The 20218-nt window shown below is 45.2% G+C and overlaps 1 protein-coding gene across 1 annotated transcript in view; it reads left to right on the top strand.

Moving 5' to 3' along the window:
- LOC129344895 (nuclear GTPase SLIP-GC-like) overlaps nt 1-20218 on the top strand; it is a 63074-nt gene that overhangs the window by 496 nt on the left and 42360 nt on the right. The window contains exon 2 of the mRNA XM_055001813.1: nt 17401-17567. The gene's annotated coding sequence lies outside the window, so the exon portion shown is untranslated. The remainder of the gene's footprint in view (nt 1-17400; nt 17568-20218) is intronic.

The raw sequence follows: 20218 nt of genomic DNA, 5'->3' as shown, positions 1-20218 counted from the left end.
CTGGTTTGTTTTAGGTGCCAGGCTGAAATATTTCTTTTTACCCAGGCTTTTAAATTAATTTCTAAAAAGAAATTATAGCCTGTTTTTAGCCTGTTTAAGACCTATGTTCTGCTGCTTCGTTTTTTTTTATATGCTCTGCAGTGTTTTTGGTTGCTGGGTTCATCAGAACTTGCACATTGTCCTCCAACGTGTGCTCAACAAAATAGATCTCAAAATGTTCTTCTGTTGCATGCCCTGGATCTCAGATTCCTTGCTGCTCCCAATCCTGCTTCCTATGACCACATCCATGTCTATTTTTTTCTGAATCTCCCTTTGGACTATGCCTAGAACTCTGATTTGGATTCCTGCTGGACTCGCACAAAGCCTCCTACCTCCCGGTTTGTGCTGCTCCATCTGTGTGCACAGGGATCATGGGCTCTCCTCCTGCCCTGACACCTTTTCCAACACAGTACACTTAATTCCCAGGACGGACGGGTGTGTGGTAATAGCTCATCCTTTTTTTTTTTTGAAAAAGTTTTTATTGGGTTAGGATCATATATTTACACATCACAGTCAATTTTCCCATTTCCCAATTTCTAACCCCCTCCCTTTCCCCCCCTTTTTTGTTGACTTCCAACAGTTTTCCAACCCTTTGTCCCTTTTCCCTTACTCTTTATATATTCCTCTATCTAATCAAATATATATTCTCCCTTTATTTTAAGCAATACTTCTTTAACTATTTTTTATGCTCTGTACCCATAATGGATAAACAATTTATCCCATAATTCCATTTTCAAATATTTCTGTATAACGTAAACTATGTAAACTATGTAAACCATATATTCATATAAATCAACCAGCTTAACTTCTACTCTATATATTATTCATTCTATCTTCTTCTTTCTGTTTTAGTTATATTTGTTTACATTAATATTTCTATTCCCTTCAATCATAAATCTATATATAATATCAATCAATTTGACTCATATATACCTTCGGATAAACATATTCAGTTTGGTACATTGTACAGAATCAGAAAGAAAATATTATTAGTTAATCAATCCTTATAGTTAACCCTTATGATTAGTTGTTTTCTATCAATATTCTATTTATTATTCTATATATATCAATCTAATAACATAGCTGCTTAGAGATTCACTTTTACCTCTTCTCCCCCCCGGTAGAGTCACCCCCTCTGCATTTTATTATACTTCAATAGTTCTCAAACTGCCACAGTTCTCCTCCCACCTCCCATTTCTTCTCCAAATATTGTTTCAGCTTCTCCCAGTCTGTGTTAAACTGTCCTGAGTCCAGATTTCTCAGTTTTCTTGTCATTTTGTCCATTTCTGCCATATACAGCAATTTGTAAATCCAATCTTCAATAGTTGGCACTTCTTGTACTTTCCATTTTTGCGCATACAAAAGTCTAGCTGCTGCCGTCATGTAAAATATCAACGTCCTATGATGGGCTGGAATTCCCTCCATTCCCAAGTTTAGTAGCAGGAGTTCTGGGTTCTTATTTACTTGAAATTGTAAAATCTCACTCATTTCTCTTATTATTTCCCCCCAGTACTGCCTAGCTACCTCACACGTCCACCACATATGATAGAGGGAGCCCTCGTGTTTCCTGCATTTCCAGCATTTATTAGAAGTGTTCAAATTCCCTAGCGCAATCTTCTTTGGTGTCATGTACCAACGATAAATCATTTTGTAAATGTTCTCTTTAATGCTGGTGCATGTCGTTGTCTTCATTGTAGTCTTCCACAAGTATTCCCATGCCTCCATTGTTATTTCTTTGTTGAAGTTTATGGCCCATTTCACCATTTGCACTTTAACTATTTCATCCTCAGTATACCATTTCAGCAGTACTTGGTATACCTTGGATATTCTTTTCTTGTCCTCTTTAAAAAGGGTCTGCTCAAGTTCCGAATTCTCTGTTCGTATACCTCCCTTTACAGAGTCCGAGTTATATAAATCTCTAATCTGTCTATACTGGAACCAATCGTAATAAGGTGATAGTTCCTCCTGAGTCTTTATTCTGGGTTTAGATGTTTCAATTCTAGTTATTTCTTTGTAAGTTAAACATTGTTGCTCATTATCAACAGCTCTCGGGTCTATCACCTCATATGGAACTACCCACAAAGGGGTTCCTTCTTGTAAGTAGATTCTGTACTTCTTCCAGATTGTATATAAACTTCTCCGTATATAATGATGCAGGAACATCGAGTTCGCCTTTACTTTATTATGCCATAGGTATGCGTGCCATCCAAATATTTTTTATATCCCTCTAGGGCTAGTAGTTTCTTGTTCTTTAACGTCATCCACTCTTTCAACCACACTAGGCAAATTGCGTCATGGTAAAGTCTTAGATTGGGCAGTTGCATTCCGCCTCTTTCTTTTGCATCTTGTAAAACTTTCATTTTCACTCGAGGCTTCTTGCCTGCCCATACAAAGTCTGATATTTTCCTCTGCCATTTTTCAAATTGCTTAGAGTCTCTGATGATTGGTATTGTCTGTAGCAAAAACATTACTCTTGGTAACACATTCATCTTCACTGCTGCAATCCTTCCCAACCATGACAAATTCAGTCTATTCCATTTGATCAGATCTCTCTCTATCTGAGTCCATAGTTTTTCATAGTTGTTTTTAAATAAGTCTATGTTCTTTGCAGTCAGTTCAATTCCCAAATATTTCACCTTATTTGTTACTTCACATTCCGTTATTTCCATTAGCGATTGTTGTTTTTGCTTAGTCATGTTTTTGCATAATACCTTTGATTTCTTTTTATTAATATAAAAACCTGCCAGATCCCCAAACTCCTTAATCTTATCTATCACTTTTGGCATGTTCTCCATTGGGTCTTCTACAATTAGCATTATGTCATCCGCAAATGCTCTGACCTTATAAGAGTAATCCTTTATTTTTATTCCACGGATTTCTTCATCTTGTCGTATTTGTATCATCAGGATCTCCAATACCAAAATGAACAACAGCAGAGACAGCGGGCAACCTTGTCTTGTTCCTTTACTTATGGCTAATTTCTTAGTCACTTCATCATTCACCACAATTGCTGCATTCTGGTCTCTATAAATTTCCTTAATTGCTCTAATGAATCTTTCTCCCATTTGTAGCTTTTCCATAGTGGCAAACATAAAGTCCCAGTTTAAATTATCAAACGCCTTTTCAGCATCAACAAAGAAGAAACCAACCTCCTTATCACAACGCTTATCATAGTATTCAATAGCATTTATCACTGTCCTCAAGTTATCTCTGATTTGTCTGTCTGGCAAAAAGCCTGCTTGTTCCTCCTCAATAACTTCCGAAAGCCACCCCTTCAGTCTCTCCGCCAATATCTTCGCAAAGATTTTGTAGTCATTATTGAGTAACGATATAGGTCTGTAATTTTTCACGTTTGTCAAGTCTTGGCCTTCTTTAGGGATCAATGATATATTCGCTTCATTCCAGGTACCTGGAATCCGTTGATCCTTTAAAACTCCATTGATCACCTCTTTTAGGAATGGTGCCAGTTCGTTGGCCATTGTCTTGTAGAATTTAGCCGTAAGTCCATCTGGCCCTGGCGCCTTTCCCAGATTTGCAAATTGTATTGCCTTACTTATTTCCTCATCCGTTACTTCATTATTCAGTCTATTTCTCCAAGCTTCCGAAATTACTGGGAGTTTCATTTTCTCCAAATATGTCGCTATTGATTCTTTATTCACCTCTTTCTTATTGTATAACTTAGCATAGAATTTGTAAAAGGCTCTACTAATGGTAGTCTGTTCCAAATACGTTTTATTGTCCTCACATATTTTGTTTATTATTTTCTTTTCCCTTCTCTTTTTTAGTTGCCATGCCAAATACTTCCCAGGTTTATTTGCTCCTTCAAACACTTTCTGATTCAGTCTTTTAAGGTTCCACTCCAATTCTTTATTATTCATTGCTGTCAGCTGTTCTTGAAGTATTTTAATTTCCTGGCATAATTTCTTTTTCCCTGGTCTCTTTTTTAACTGTATTTCTTTGGCTTTTATTTTCTCCTCAATCTCTTGTCTCTTCTCCTCTTTCTTTTTTCTCACTCTGCCATTTAAGTCCATTAGTATGCCCCTTATTACCGCCTTGTAGGCATCCCAAACTTTGTCAGTTGGTACTTCTTTATTCACGTTATATTGTATGAAGAACTTTGTCTCTCTTCTCAACATCTCCACGTTTTCTCCTTCCTGTAGCAAGTCCTCATTTATTCTCCATGCTTTCCTTTTTCTCCTCCTCCCTAATTTCCACATGATTGGATTATGATCTGAGCCTACCATCGGCATTATTTCTACCTCCTTAGTCCATAACGCTAAGTCTTTTGAGGCCCAGATCATATCAATTCTCGATAATGTACAGTGTCTTGAAGAGTAGAAAGTAAATTGTCTACTTTTAGGATTTTCTCTTCTCCATACGTCTTCTAAAGTCTCTTGCTGTATCAGCTCAAAAAAAAGCTTTGGTAACAGTCCTCTTTTCTTTTGTACAGTTGATGTCTTTTTATCTAGTTCCAAGTTAGTCACTCCATTGAAGTCTCCAGCAAGAATTATCTGGTCGTATGAAATATCATCTAATTGCTTCCTCAAATCCTCAAAGAAGCTCTCTTTTGCACCGTTAGGTGCATAAATTCCGACTACCAACACTTTTTTTAAGTTCCATATACATTCCACCGCTATAAATCTGGCTTCCATATCTTTTATTACAAATTTTGGCTGTAGCTCCTCTTTTATATACAACACCACTCCTCTTTTTTTCTTATTAGAGGCCGCTACAAATACATTGCCCAATTTCCCCATTTTTAAATATTTTGCATCCTGCTTTCGAATATGGGTTTCTTGCAAGCAAACAATATCACATTTTCGTTTTAATAGCCAGTGGAAAATACTTTTTCTCTTGTTTGGTGAGTTTAGTCCATTTACATTCCAAGATAAAACTTTACACTCCATACTCATGATCTTGTTGGTAAGTCCTTTTCATTGTCCCTTATAAATCGCTCCATCTCTCGCTCAGATCTGATACGCTTTTTGGCCCCTCCAAACTCAAAGGACACACCTTCTGGCAACTCCCATCTGTACCTGATTTTCATGTCCTTCAAGATCTGAATTAGCATTTTATATTTTTTCCGATCTAATAACACTGACCTGGGTAATTCCTTCATTATGATAATCGTCTTGCCATCAATCTCCAATGGATCTTGAAACTGTTTTGTCACAATCTTCTCTTTCATATTTTGTGTCGTAAACTGCACAATCACGTCTCTTGGTAGTTTCCTCTGGGTTGCAATTCTCGAATTTACACGGTATGCCACGTCTAGGATAGCCACAACTTCCTCCTCCTCCTTCCCCAGGTATTCAGCTAACACCTCAGTCATCTGTTCTTGCGCTGACTTTCCTTCCACTTCTGGCAAGCCACGAAACCGTAGCTGCTTCTCCATGTGTTTAGTTTCTGCAACCGCCATTCTTCCCCTCATCAGTCTCATCTCTGTTTGTTGCGTGTCTGCTAAGTTCTCCATCGCGTCTTCTACTGTTTTAACTCTCTGCTGCGTTCCTTGTAATTCACTTTGTATTGTTTCCATACCTTTTTTCACTTCTGACAGCTCCGATTTTACTGTCTGTTTGACCTCTTTAACCTCTTTAATCAGCTCCAATTTCGTGTCCTTAAGTTCTTTAATCACATCCAAAAGTTTTTTATCCAGGTTTTCTATTGCCAATTGCCACTCTTTTTTCGACATCGTGGGGCTTGCTTTGGCTCGCTCCCACGAGTCCGCTCTCTTCCTTAACTCCGTGGCGTAATATTTAAATGTCTTTTTATTTCAAATGTCCCGGTCTTCTTGCAAAAATTAATTTTTAAAGAGTCCAAAATGTCAGGCGTCTTTTCTCTATGGTTCCTCTATGATTTTGTAATCCAAGATAGCTTACTTCCTTTTCCGCTGAAGCCGTGACCCTTCCCCTTTCAAAGATGGCGATTCCCTTCTTCCTGCCCTCCGGCAAGGGCCGCTTCTCTCCAGCAACTCTATTGTTATTACATACTTCCTGTCTCCCGACTTCCCACAATAGATCTCGCGATGGTACCTTTTTCTCACAGCTCCATAACCGCAAGTATTCAAAACAATAGTCCTATTTCTTTAATAACTTCTTTAAACTTAGTCTCTTTTCAAATACAACACTTGCCGAGTCTTCCCCTCCTTATTATTAGCCTGTTGCAGTTTGAAAATCTACTTTTCTTCCTCTCTGCTTTTATCAATCTGTCCCGTATCAGAAGATACCTTCTCATTCACTTTTCTCGGGTTGTAATCGCTGTTTCGATTTTAACTTCTCCTCTCCACTTCTTTCCCCAATCGAAGCTTGGGTATGTAGGTCTTATGCCAGCCGAATTGGCCCCAGAACTGCCGCAGAGATCATAGCCGACCTGTCGCAGGGTGGGACCTCAAGGATCGGGAGGGGACCCGTTGCACAGAGCCCCCCCTCGTCCGAGATCTAGCACACCCTAGGGTCTCGAGCGTTCTTTGCCTGCTCTCCGCCTGAGAGCAGTCGGCCGCGGGCTAAATTTCCCCCGCCGGCCGCTTAAAACGGCAGTCCGGTCAGCTCCGCGAATGGAGCTGCTTCAGACCTCCATGAATCCCAAACCGGAAGTCCTCCGGTAATAGCTCATCCTTGATGTAGAGATAATCAACCATGTTCCAGCCCTTTCTGCCTTGGTCACAGTTTAGCCATTCCTGTTTCCCAGAGCCCTCAAAAATTAAGGGACACAATTTCTGTGGGGGAATGAATAAAATCCTCTGAGAGACCATTGAGAAGGAGGTGATGAACAATATGTCTGAGAAGACCAAATCCAAGATGAAAAGCTATTTGCATGAACTGAAGTAGTTGTATGTGTATGTGAACATTTGTCTTTTTGGGTAGGAAACAGAGCTGTTACTGTACAAGGTCTATATTGGGCTGAACCCACTTTGAGATTTTCCATTGAAATGGTTAGAGGATGCTCTTACTAGGGTTGCCAGTTCTGAGTTGGGAATTCCTGGAGATATTGGAAAAGGCAGGGTTTAGGGAGGAGCTGAGTGGGATATAGGGTTGCCAGGTCCCTCAAGTCTCCCAGCGGGAGACTTGGACGACGGCTCCTACCTCCTTGGTCCTCTCACACGCGCTCCCAGTGTGCGTGATGACATCACTTCTGGGAGTGACGTCATCATGCAGGCTGAAAGGTGCCCGCGTGACGATGTCATGTACGCCGAGGAGGGCGGAGAGAGTGGGCAGCTCTTTCTCACTGCTGCTGCCATGGTGTCCCTTGCCCCTGCTGGCGCAGGCAGCACAGGGGCAGCGGAGGCCGCGGCGAGAGAGAGAGCTGTGGTGGCCATGGCCTGCTCTCTCTCTCTTGCCATGGCCGCTGCCGTCCCTGTGCTGCCGGCGCCAGCAAGGACAAGGGGCGCGGCAGCGGCGGTGGCGGCAAGAGAGCAGGCTGTTGCCACCACAGCTCGCTCTCTCATCACTGCCGCCACCACACCCCTTGTCCCTACCGGCACCAGCTGCACAGGGATGGTGGCAGCCACGGTGAGAGAGAGAGAGCACAGCAGCCGCAGCTCTTGCAACCACCGCCTGCTTTATCTCTGCTGCTGCCGCCACTGCCCACTCTTGTGGCGCAGGAGCGTGCCCTGCAATCAGGGGCATGCCACGCCACCTGGGGAGGGGGAGCCCCAGGGAGCATGCCCCCCACTGGCCAGGTAAGTGGGTGCGGGGGGGATCAGGGGATCCCCCCTCCCCGAGCAGGGGGATGGGAACCCTAGTGGGATATAATGCCCCTGAGTCCACTCTCCAAAGCCGCCATTTTCTCCAGGGGAGCTAGGCTCTGTCATCTGGAGATCAGTTGTAATTCTGGGAGATTTCCAGGCCCCACATTGAAGTTGCCAACTATTCATTTCATTGGACTTTGCTCAGAAGTTTGAGGTTGTGGTTTTTAGTCTGTATTTATGTAATTATTCAATTCTTGTCCAGTGATGACAGATATTCTGGAATATGGTAAACACCTGTATTCTTCTTTGAAGGTAAGGCTCAAAATCTTCTGAAATCAGTAGGTGAGGAGTGGCCCTGCCTCCCAGATCATTTCTACCTTCCAGCAAAAAAGTGCAGATTTTGAGGCTTAGCAGGCTCACACATTTAGAACCAAATTACACAGTATTTTTTTCTGGATATATCCACATGGGTTACAGACATGTTCTGGGAACTCCCTGCTTCCCTGATACATGGGGCCCCAATTCAGATTGTAGTTGCAGCACCTGAGGGTTGGACTTTACCACTGACACTGTTTTCCTGATCTGAAATTGTTTTGGGGAGCCACTATTTGTCTGTTGGGGGATCCATGTGCAATTTAGGGTTGTCAGGCTGACCCTAGCAACTGGTAGAATTAGGGGTGGAGACATGGAGAGTGCACAACATTGGCTCCATCTCTACATCACTTCTCTGGGAAACAAAGAAGTAACATAGGCTAACCCTAGGAATAATCAGAAATAGAGTTTCCAGCAATTCCTAGAGTTATCCTCTGTCACTTTCAGGTTTCCCCCCCAGAAATAGTGATGCAGCTGATGTCTCTGTTTAACTCCCACTGTTCCACACTGCTGCTTGGAGTGGCAGTGAGGAACAGAACCTAGAGGGGGGGGGAGCGCTTGATCTGACCAGGGGACTAGCCAGCCTAACATGCATTGATATATGTCAATTTATGTAATAAAGTCAATAGAAGTTCCCTGGGGCATGTCAGTTTCAGAAAATGGCCCTAAAGGAAGTGCTAAGTTCCCTCTCCCCATGTGCCATGTTCTTGATCCAAATCACATCTCTACACATGCGGGAAGCTTTCCGTTTCCAGAATATGTTTGTAACTGGTCTCATGGACATACCTGGAAAAAAATCAGAGTTAGGGTCTCAGTTTTTTATTTCTCTCTTAAAATCAGAGTCATTCTAAAAGTTTCTGACCTATACAACTTGTGAATAAAAGGTGTCCGGGGTCTGAGCCCCAGCCCCCAGACTTGACAAGAGGGAACAGCAGGGGACAAAAGGGTGGCAGCAACCCCACCCCCCAAGCCAGCAACCAGGGCCAGAACCTACCTACTCCAGGGGGAAGGGGTAAAAGGCCAGAACCTCAGAGGGGTGGAGGGGGCAAGGAGAGACCACCCTGGCCCACCTTCCAGGGGGAAGAAAGGGGGCTAAGCAGGCCAGAGGGAAAGGGCCACAGCAGGGAGAATGTGGGACCAGCAGCAGCAGCAGCAGCAACCCAAGCAGAGCCCTTACCTGGCAGGGAGAGGAAGCAGCCTCTACAGCCCAGAGCCACACCATGGCTAGAAGACAGCAGCCTGGCTCATGAGTTGCTAGAAGCCAAGCCTCTCCAGGGGGGGCTGCCACAGGCATTCTGGGGGAGGAGATGGGTAGCCCCGCCCAGCATTGCTGAGCTGGCAGCACAGAAGCTGGCTAAGGCAGCACCTCATGAGCAAGGCCAGGCAAGCCCGATAGCACGGAGGCTGGCTGGGGCAGCTCCTCGTGAGCAAGGCCAGGCAAGCCCAATAGCACAGAGGCTGGCTGGGGCAGCTCCTCGTGAGCAAGGTCAGGCAAGCCCAATAGCACAGAGGCTGGCTGGGGCAGCTCCTCGTGAGCAAGGCCAAGGAGCCCTCAGCTGGGGATGGCTCGCACTCAACCCCGCCCTACCAGCAAGGCAAAGGAGCCCAGGAGGGATTAGTGGTTGGAGGGAAACACCTGGAGGAATGCACAGCTGGGCCCGGTCAGGAGAAGGAGCAAGCCTGGAAGGAGGGCGGGGCAGAGAGAGGAAACCCTATAAAGGGTGGCTGGGAAGAGCTCTGGGGTGGTGGGTGTGAGTGAGGAGTGATGATGTGGAGTGAGAGCAGTGGGATGCAAGGGTGGAGGCTTGGAGGAGAGTTCTGGAAGGAGGAGATGAAGGAGGACGCAGAGGGTAAGCAGGCCAGGTTGAGCAGGCCAGCGAGTGGACTGAGAGGGAGTCTGGGTGAGGTATATCGCCCCTCCTTCCACAGAGCAGGGTCCTGCAGAGTCCCTGGCCCCCCTGTGACGTCAGGAGCAGACCGCCCAGTGCCACGCCCAGTGGCAGCCGCGGCAAGCCCTGACAAAAGGTTCTTCAGTTTCCTTCACAATGAGACAGGAAGGAAGTCCAGAATTTTTACCTATGAACTATGATAGGGTTGCAAAGACTCTAGCATCCTAGAACCTAAAACCCTTGAGGCAGGGCCTGGTGATGTCATGGAATGCAGCCTTTGATAGCACACTGAATAGTAGTACTAAAGGTAGTACTTTAAAACACCATGAGGAGTCTAAGTGGTCGGAATGCAAGTCAGTACTCTGCTGGTTTGAATCCCTCTACTGCCATGAGCTTAGCAGGTGGCCTTAGGTAAGCCACCCTGCTCAGTCTCAGCTCCCCAGCTGTATTGTGGAGATAATAATAATAATACTATGTATTGTCGAAGGCTTTCACGGCCGGAGAACGATGGTTTTTGTGGGTTTTCCGGGCTGTATTGCCGTGATCTTGGCATTGTAGTTCCTGACGTTTCGTCAGCAGCTGTGGCTGGCATCTTCAGAGGTGTAGCACCAAAAGACAGAGATCTCTCAGTGTCACAGTGTGGAAAAGATGTTGGCAGGTCATTTGTATCTACTCAGGAGGGGTGGGGTTGAGCTGAGTCATCCTGTAAGAATTTCCCAGGGTGTGGAATGCTAATGGCGGGAGGCTTCACTGGATCCTGAGGAGGTTCTTTTGCATATGGATTGGTACTTGATGTGTTAATCTTCTCTGCAGGGCTATTGTCGGGGATAGAATGTTTTGTTAGCCTGGTGTTTTTCAGAACTGGAAACCATGCTCTGTTCATTCTTAAGGTTTCTTCTTTCCTGTTGAAGTTTTGCTTATGCTTGTGAATTCCAATGGCTTCCCTGTGCAGTCTGACAAAGTAGTTGGAAGTGTTGTCCAGTATTTTGGTGTCCTGGAATAAGATACTGTGCCCTGTTTGAGTTAGGCTATGTTCAGCCACTGCTGATTTTTCAGGTTGTCCAAGTCTGCAGTGTCTTTCATGTTCTTTTATTCTTGTCTGGATGCTACGCTTTGTGGTCCCGATGTAAACTTGTCCACAGCTGCAGGGTATACGGTATACTCCTGCAGAGGTGAGGGGGTCTCTACTGTCTTGCTGATCGTAGCATCTGTTGTATTTTTCGGGTGGGTCTGAATACTGCTTGAAGGTTGTTACGTTCCTTTGGAGCCCAGCCCCATTCGGCTTGCACCCATTCACTCATTTTTTCTCTCTCTCCCCGCCCCCTCCCGAGTCACAAATGAAAGTAAAGCAGCAGAGCAGAATGAACCCAAGCAGCTTACATTCCTTTGGAGGCCCAGCACCACTTGGCTTGCACTCATTCATTCGTTTTTTCTCTCCCCCCCCGCCTCTCTCCCGAGTCACAAATGAAAGTAAAGCAGCAGAGCAGAATGAACCCAAGCAGCTTACATTCCTTTGGAGGCCCAGCACCACTTGGCTTGCACTCATTCATTCGTTTTTTCTCTCTCTCCCCCCCACCCCGCCTCTCTCCCGAGTCACAAATGAAAGTAAAGCAGCAGAGCAGAATGAACCCAAGCAGCTTACATTCCTTTGGAGGCCCAGCACCACTCGGCTTGCACTCATTCATTCTTTTTCTCTCTCCCCCCCCCGCCTCTCTCCCAAGTCACAAATGAAAGTAAAGCAGCAGAGCAGAATGAACCCAAGCAGCTTACATTCTTTTGGAGGCCCAGCACCACTTGGCTTGCACTCATTCATTCGTTTTCTCTCTCTCTCCCCCTGCTCTCCCGAGTCACAAATGAAAGTAAAGCAGTAGAGCAGAATTAATCCAATCAGCTTACGTTCATTTGGAGCCCAGCACTCGGAGGAAAAGGAATCATGTGGGTGGGGGCAAAACCCATGTGACCTCTTTTCAGATCTACTGGAACGCCATTCCGGTGCATTCCGCCTCCAAATGAGCCCTGGTTAAACACAATCATTAAATACAGAATGTTCATGGAATTGAATAACATCTTAGGATGTGGAAGGGGGTAAGCTACAGCAACAGATCAAAGGAAACCATCTGTTGCCAACCTTGCTCAGAGCTTCCTCAGTTCTGCTTTAGCTTCTGCAAAATTGCTCAAGTGTGGTTATAGTTCTGCTTATTTTCTACTTATTTTCAGTTAACACCTGTCTAGACTGGTTTACTCAGGAAACGTAGCGGTCTGCGGTCAAAAGCCTAAGTTTAAGTAAACAACTAACCAAATAGGGTGGAGGAATATATTTTGAGTAAGGGGATTTTTCTGTGGGGGTGGACCAGTAGGCGGATCGGGAAGGATGTATGCGGCTGGGAAAGGATGGGCTTATCAAACATATAAAAGATTATGCTAAAGGCTTTGTCTTTGAGCTGGAGGAGTGAAGTCCACTGGCTCCCTTCTATTGTGCAATAAAAGTGTTAGAGTTACCTATTGGTCTCAGCTTGTTTGAGCTTTAGAATTGATTGCACCTGAGCCTGTGCCCCATACAAGGGACCTGGCAGCCTTACAAAGGAGGCAGCCATGGTCCATGCACACTGAAGGTGAAAACTGCCTCCAAAGAGGCTGTTTTCAGAGTGCACTGGGAGTCCTCTGCAGAGAGGGAGTGCGTGCTCGCATACCAAGTGCATGAGAGGTAAGTACCCTGCTGTCCCCAGTTTCCCAGCTCCCTGCACCTCCACTTGGGCCACTGGGACCTTCTGACCATAGTCAGACATCTGAAGAAAAGTATTTAGTCAGTCTCCGTATATCTCAGAGAGTCTAATTCTGTCTTGTTCAGGCAATCTGTGTGGAAGTCTGAGTGTTCTACTTTGTGGATGAATACAGGCTAAGTGGCAACAGAGAGAAAGTCTAGTTCAGTCAGGCAGTATGAATGGAAGCCTGACAGAGTCTGTGTATGTGTGAGTGAGAAGAGAGAATTATTGTGAGTGAAGAACTGAGTGGAACATTATTCTTTGTGACTGAGTGAATAACCCTGGTTAAACCCTGAAGCTAAAGCAGAACTGAGGAAGCTCTGAGCAAGGTTGGCAACAGATAGTTTCCTTTGATCTGTTTCTGTAGCTTACCCCCTCTTCCACATCCTAAGATGTTATTCAATTCCATGAACATTCTGTATTTAATAATTGTGTTTAACCAGGGCTGAGTGAATATAGCTATCTTGATACCCCCAAGCTTATGAACATGTTCTGAAATCAAGGCAATACTATGCAACCATCATGTACACAGAAATAAATTATACTTCTGGTTAAGCAAAACACCTGTTACATCTAGACTACAGGATTCTTTTGTACCTCTCAGCCACCGCCATGTGCTGACCATCCTGTCATGATAACTAAGGCCTTTGGTGGCAGCAAAAACTGTTTGGGAACTCTGAGGAAGTCAAGGAGGTAGCAATATATGGGTCACACATTGAGGACAAAATGCCTCAGGTGGTGTTAGTGGTGGAATTCAAACCCCAAAGAGAAGGTGTTCTTGAATTAAAATGACTGGGTAACATAGCGAGCCCCTGAAGATCTGTTGTGTGCAGGGCCGGCGCCAGAGGTTTTAGCGCCTGCGGCGGCGGGCACGCACGCGCCCCACGGGAGGCGTGATGATGTCATCGCAGACGTTATCATGCACCACAGGGGGGCTGGGCTGCACGCAGACCGCCGAGCGCAGAAGCTGCGGGCTGCTGCTGGAGCAGCGCGTGGAGGCTGCTCCGTGCGCTGCCCCAGCAGCAGCTCACAGATTCTGCGCTCGGCTGGGGCGGAGGAGTGCGCAGCTGAGCTGGCGTGGCTGGCTGCAGCAGTAGCTGTAGCCAGCCAGGCAGCCCCGTGCCGCCGCCGCCACATGCCCCAGCTGAGCGCAGAAGCTGCGGGCTGCTGCTGGAGCAGCGCGTGGAGGCTGCTCCGTGCGCTGCCCCAGCAGCAGCTCACAGATTCTGCGCTCGGCTGGGGCGGAGGAGTGCGCAGCTGAGCTGGCGTGGCTGGCTGCAGCAGTAGCTGTAGCCAGCCAGGCAGCCCCGTGCCGCCGCCGCCACATGCCCCAGCTGAGCGCGGAAGCTGCGGGCTGCTGCTGGAGCGGCGCGCGGAGGCTGCTCCGTGTGCCATCCCAGCAGCAGCTCACGGCTTCTGTGCCCGGCTGGGCGGAGGAGCGCGCAGCTGAGCTGGCGTGGCTGGCTACAGCTGCTGCTGCAGCCAGCCAGCCAGCTCTGTGCTGCCGCCGCCACGCACCCCAGCTGGGCGCAGAAGCCGCGAGCCGCTGCTCGAGCGGCGCACAGAGGCTGCGCCCGGCTGAGGAGTGTGGTGGCGGCGGTGGTGGCGGCGGCAGCAAGGGGCTGGCTGGCTGCAGCAGTAACTACAGGCGGCCCTGTCATGCCAGCTTCGCTCCGCGCGCCTCTGCCCCCAACACCCCCTCCAGCGCCCCTCCAGTGCCCGCGCGCCCGAGGCCACCGCCTACCTGGCCTCCATGGGCGCGCCGGCCCTGGTTGTGTGTGTGTGTGTGGGGGGGAGTGTTGATTGTGACTGAAGTAAAAGTTTAAAGCCCTCCTGAAGTAAAAGTTTAAAGTAACATAAGGAGGAGTTATAATAAAGGTCCAAAGCATGTTAAACAAAAACGGAACAACTAATATATGGTTGACTTTGCTATTCTTTTTTTGTGTTTTTATTTCTTAAGTGAATGCTTTAAAACTATATTGTCATAATGTTTTCTAATAGCAAATTGCCTGTGAGGTGATTTGACAGTTTTGCTTGACATGTTATAACTGAGATTGTCCATTCACACATGCAAATAATCATCATGAGATACTAAGGCCATCAAGAAATGAACAGCACACATGCATGACCTGGAGCTGGTAAATCAAACACTGGATGGCCCACTGCCAGGAGCCAATTCCTTCCCCATTGGATTAGAGTTCACAATTCTATGTCTGGAAGGAAGTGGACATCTCACAGCAACATGTTACACAAGGCTGCATCCTGGAGTCTCAGTAAGAGCCTTTTTGCCCCTGTAACACTGGAGCACGTAGCTTCAAGCATGGAAAGAAAAAGAGCAAAACTCATGCTTAGTCTTTTATAACAGTTTACCAGCATTTCGGTTTTTGAAAAAGCAGCTGGTTAAACAGATGCATTCTGATGGGGTTCTATGCTGTTTCTTTCCAGGAAGTGAATGTGAACTAGCCTAGCAGCTCTTGAAGACTCACTTTGGGAGTAGCTAATTGCAGGTCTGTGCCAAGGATGAAATACTTTAGCATGTATTTTTCCAGTAATCTTTTCTGTCTAGACTTGCCAACTCCTGGTAGGTAAATTCCTGAGATTTAGCGGTGGAGCCTGAGGTTTGTGGAGGGGAGGGAACTCAATGGGGTATAATGCCATAAATGTCACTCCTCCCAGTTGCTGGACTGTTGTTTTGATATATTTGTTGTGTGAGCATGGTTGTGAGACCACCTTACATACTGCCACCCTATACAAACCTCCCTGCAGAGGATTGGGGCTTCCTAAGCAGTTAAGGGCAGTCACAACATGCCACTGGTTTAACCTCTATTTATCAGGTAGAGAGTCCTGTCCTGATACCCACATGGTTCTTCTTAGTAGCTCCACCAAACAGGCAGCCCTATATTTACTTCCCCTCACCCAGCTACCGCCCAGGGCTTTTGGGGAAAGGGAACTCAGCGTTCTACTTTCGCTAATATGCTGCCACCATGTATTTAAAATAGGCCCATTGTGACCAGAATCACACTAAAGAATACTTACAACCTCAAGGAAAGTCACAGTCAAGATTCATGCATGCTGGCAGCTTGCTCAGAGCCAAGCTACAAGTGACGCCTTACACAGGTTAGGCACTTGTCAGCTTCCCTCAAGTTTTGATGGGAAATGTAGGCATCCCAGTTTTACAGCTTGGCTCTCCATTACAGCTGCAAGACCAGGATGCCTACATTTCCCATCAAAACTTGAGGGAAGCTGACAAGTGTCCAACCTGAGTAAGGCGTCACTTGTAGCTTGGCTCTCAATGGCAAAGGCACAGTCAAACACAAGCCAATTACTTACCTGGTTGTAGTAAGAAACCAATGGTAGCTCTTCACAGAACTAGGAACTTTAAAGACCAGCTAATTCAGGCGGATATTTCCACACATGAATCATTAAAAGAGCTACCTTTGGGGCACTTTAAATGTGGCCGATGCAACACCTGCGATTTTGTTATGTCTCCACAGCAATTGAAAGAGATGGGTTTATTCTGTAGGGCTTTTTCTAATTGTAACACACAGAATGTTGTGTATGTGGTGGTTTGTGCATGTAAAAAGATGTATGTGGGCTGTACCAGTAGAGCTATTAAAGTTTGAATCCAGGAGCATCGCTCAAGATTACGGTGTGGAGTGGAGGATGCCCCGCTGGTGTCACATTTCCTGGAGAAAAAACATACAGACCATGATTTTCTCTATTCGGTGCTGCATGTCAGCAAATTTAAGGATGCTGATTTTGCACGTAGAGACTTGAGAAGAAAGGAGGCATGGTGGATTCATAGACTCCGGACTTTGGAACCAGGTGGACTCAACATTGACTGTGATTTGACAGCTTTTCTATGAGGACTGTTACCAGGACTCTGTCTCTTTAAGGAATCGTGGAATGACTTGCATTTAAGTAATTGGCTTGTGTTTGACTGTGCCTTTGCCACTGAGCAAGCTGCCAGCATGCATGAATCTTGACTGTGACTTTCCTTGAGGTTGTAAGTATTCTTTAGTGTGATTTATGCTTAATGTGCTTTATTGTTATATTATATAGCTAAATGTGTATTATTTATTACAGCTGTAACTGCCAGGAAGAAGGGGATGCCTGAAACGGGATTCCTTGCTTGTTAACCTGTTGCGTTTACACCTGATTGTATTTTCAAATACATTTATTGGTCAGTCGCTGGATTTTTGCCATGCAAAATGCTGTATATGAATTTTGATATATAAGCTTGTATAGCTACTGAACATTTGTGGTCAAACCTGATTGTATGTTCAAATATTTATTGGTTAGTCACTTGGTGTTTGCCATGCAAAATGCTGTATATGTATTTTGATTTGTAAGCCTGTATAGCTACTGTAAATTTCTGTCCATTTACTCTGTGGTTACTCAAGGTGACTCTGTGGGGCGTGCAAGCAGTGATTTTGCATATTGCAGCTGTGATTCACTCCCCCAGGGCACTTGTTAGCAATATGTGCCAGCTTTTGACCACTCAGAGTTTATTTTATATTCTATTAACTTTCTTATAAAGTAACTTTTGCATTATTTCTTTGGATTTGTTTTTCATTCTGCCTTAGTTAGTTGGTCACGGCTATTGCTTCTTTCCTGGGTTATTTACTGTGACTCTCTCTTTGAATCATAGAATCGGAAGGGGCCGTACAGACTGTCTAGTCCAACCCCCTGCCCAGCGCAGGATCAGCCTAAAGCATCACTGACCAATATTCATCCAGACTCTTCTTGAAAACTGCCAGTGAGAGGAAGCTCACCACCTCCCTAGGCAGCTGATTCCACTTTTGAACTACTCTGACGGTGAAAAAGTTTTTCCTAATATCCAGCCGGTACCTTTGTGCATGTAATTTAAGCCCATTGCTTCGGGTCCTACCCTCTGCTGCCAACTGGAACAGCTCCTTGCCCTCCTCCAAATGACAGCCCTTCAAATATTTAAAGAGAGCAATCATGTCCCCCCTCAACCTCCTCTTCTCCAAACTAAACATTCCCAAGGCCCTCAGCCTTTCCTCGTAGGGCTCAGACTCCAGACCCCTGATCATTCTCGTCGCTCTCCTCTGCACCCTCTTGATTTTGTCCACATCCTTTTTGAAGTGAGGCCTCCAGAACTGCACACAATACTCCAGGTGTGGCCTGACCAAGGCAGTATAGAGAGGGGCTATGACCTCCTGCGATTTCGACGCTATGGCCCCTTTGATACAACCCAAGGTTGAATTAGCCTTTTTTGCCACCGCATCACACTGACTGCTCATATTTAGTTTACAGTCCACTCTTATCCCAAGATCCCTTTCACATATACTACTGCCCAGAAGTATATCCCCCATCCAGTATTTGTGCTTCCCATTTTTGTGGCCCAGATGTAATACTGGGCACTTGTCTTTGTTGAATTGCATCCTATTCACAGCTGCCCACTTCTCCAGAGTATTCAGGTCTTGTTGAATTTTAATTCTATCTTCTTGGGTGTTTGCTACTCCTCCCAATTTGGTATCATCAGCAAATTTAATGAGCAGCCCTTCCACGCCTTCATCCAGATCATTGACAAAAATATTGAAAAATACCGGGCCCATAACCGAGCCCTGTGGCACCCCACTAGACACCTCCCTCCAATCTGATGAAATGCCGTTGACCACCACTCTTTGAGTGCGGTCCTCCAACCAGTTCCCTATCCACTGAACTGTCCTATAGTCCAGTCCACAGTCTTCCAGTTTGCCCATCAGAATGTCATGGGGGACCTTATCAAAAGCTTTACTGAAATCCACGTCAACAGAGTTCCCCCAATCCAGTAAGCTGGTCACTTGATCAAAGAAGGAAACCAGGTTGGTCTGGCAAGATCTGTTAGGAACAAAACCATGCTGGCTTCCCCGGATCACTGAGTGGTCCTTCAGATGCTTACAGGTTGATCCCTTTAAAATCTGTTCTAATATCTTCCCAGCAACAGAAGTCAGACTGACCGGCCTGTAGTTTCCCGGGTCATCCCTCTTCCCTTTCTTTTCTTTTTTTTTTAACTATTTATTTTTCATTTTACAATTTACAATATTCATAAATACATATAACAATAATACAAGAAACAAACCTTGGAACGGTCAATAACAATAACAAAGCCAATGTAATAGACTACAAAAACAGTGCAAGGGGGAACAGTGAGGAGATATTCTCATAATATAGCTAAGAAGCTAAAAGTATTGATGTCAGCATTAGGCAGTTGATTAGTATTGTATAAGTAATTCAAAAAGGGCAACCATTGCGTAAAGAATGATGACTGATACTGTGGTTTATCAATAGAATGAAGATGGTCTGCTATTTTTTCCATAATAAAAATATCCCATACTTTCTGAACCCACTGTTGTAGCTTCGGAAGCTTGTCTGATTTCCAGTGTGCTGCTAGAAGCATTTTTGCAGCAGCAAGTAACATAAATATTAAATTTTTCCGCACCTTTGGTATGACAGGGTCTTCCCAAAGACCCAGCAAAATTGATTCTGGAGTCATGAGCAGTTCATAATCTGTAATCTCCTTAATTTTCCTTGAAATTAAGTCCCAGAATGATTGGATCTTGGGGCAAGACCACCACAAATGGATATAGTCACCAATTTGACCACACTTTTTCCAACAGAGCGGTGTTAAATTGGGATTAATTTGGTGTAGTAATTGAGGAGTCATGTACCATCTCGACAACAATTTAAAAGAAGACATTTTGATATTGATTGCGTTCGAATTTAGGGGCTTGCCAGACCATATTGTGGACCATTGCTCCTCTGTTAAGGGGGTACTGCAGTCCGTATTCCATTTCAATTGGTACCTTAATGAAGATTGATCATTCTGTGAGTTTAAATTAGAATAGATGCTAGCTATGAGGCCTTTACGATGAGGTTCTATTTTTTTTAATAAACGTTCAAAATCTGTAAACTCCCGTTTCCAGGAGTCGACAAATAATTGGCTGCCTATAAGGTGAGATAATTGTAAGTATTGATACCAAGGGACCACAACCTCTGTATCCCCTTCTATTTGCTCCTTAGTTAGGATGGCCCCATGTTTGGTGATGTCAATGATCCTAGATTTCTTAATTACCTTCCATTGCTGAAATGAAATTAAATCCTGACCTGGTGGAAACCACGATTGGTCCAGGAAGGATGATACTGGTGACGGTGTAGGAGCTAGATAGTTTCTTACCCTGTCCCATACAGATATAGTAGATTTCAAAAATGGATTGGCAAGAGTTTGGGTAGGCCTGTGTTTAGGGTCTGTCCAAATTATATCCTTTATATCATGGGGAAGAAGATGTGCAGTTTCAGCATATGTCCAGTCTGAACTATCTGAGGAATGCAAAAGAAGCACTATGTTTGCTAGCTGTGCTGCCATATAATAACATTTTAGGTCTGGAATAGCCAAGCCACCCTTTTTGGTTGAACGTTTCATGGTTGAAAAATTAAGTCTAGGACGTTTATTAGCCCAAATA

The sequence above is a fragment of the Eublepharis macularius genome, chromosome 1, assembly GCF_028583425.1.
Source record: "Eublepharis macularius isolate TG4126 chromosome 1, MPM_Emac_v1.0, whole genome shotgun sequence".
Classification (NCBI taxonomy): domain Eukaryota; kingdom Metazoa; phylum Chordata; class Lepidosauria; order Squamata; family Eublepharidae; genus Eublepharis; species Eublepharis macularius.
Note: the sequence above shows the minus strand (reverse complement) of the source record. Positions and strands in the feature narration are given on the sequence as shown.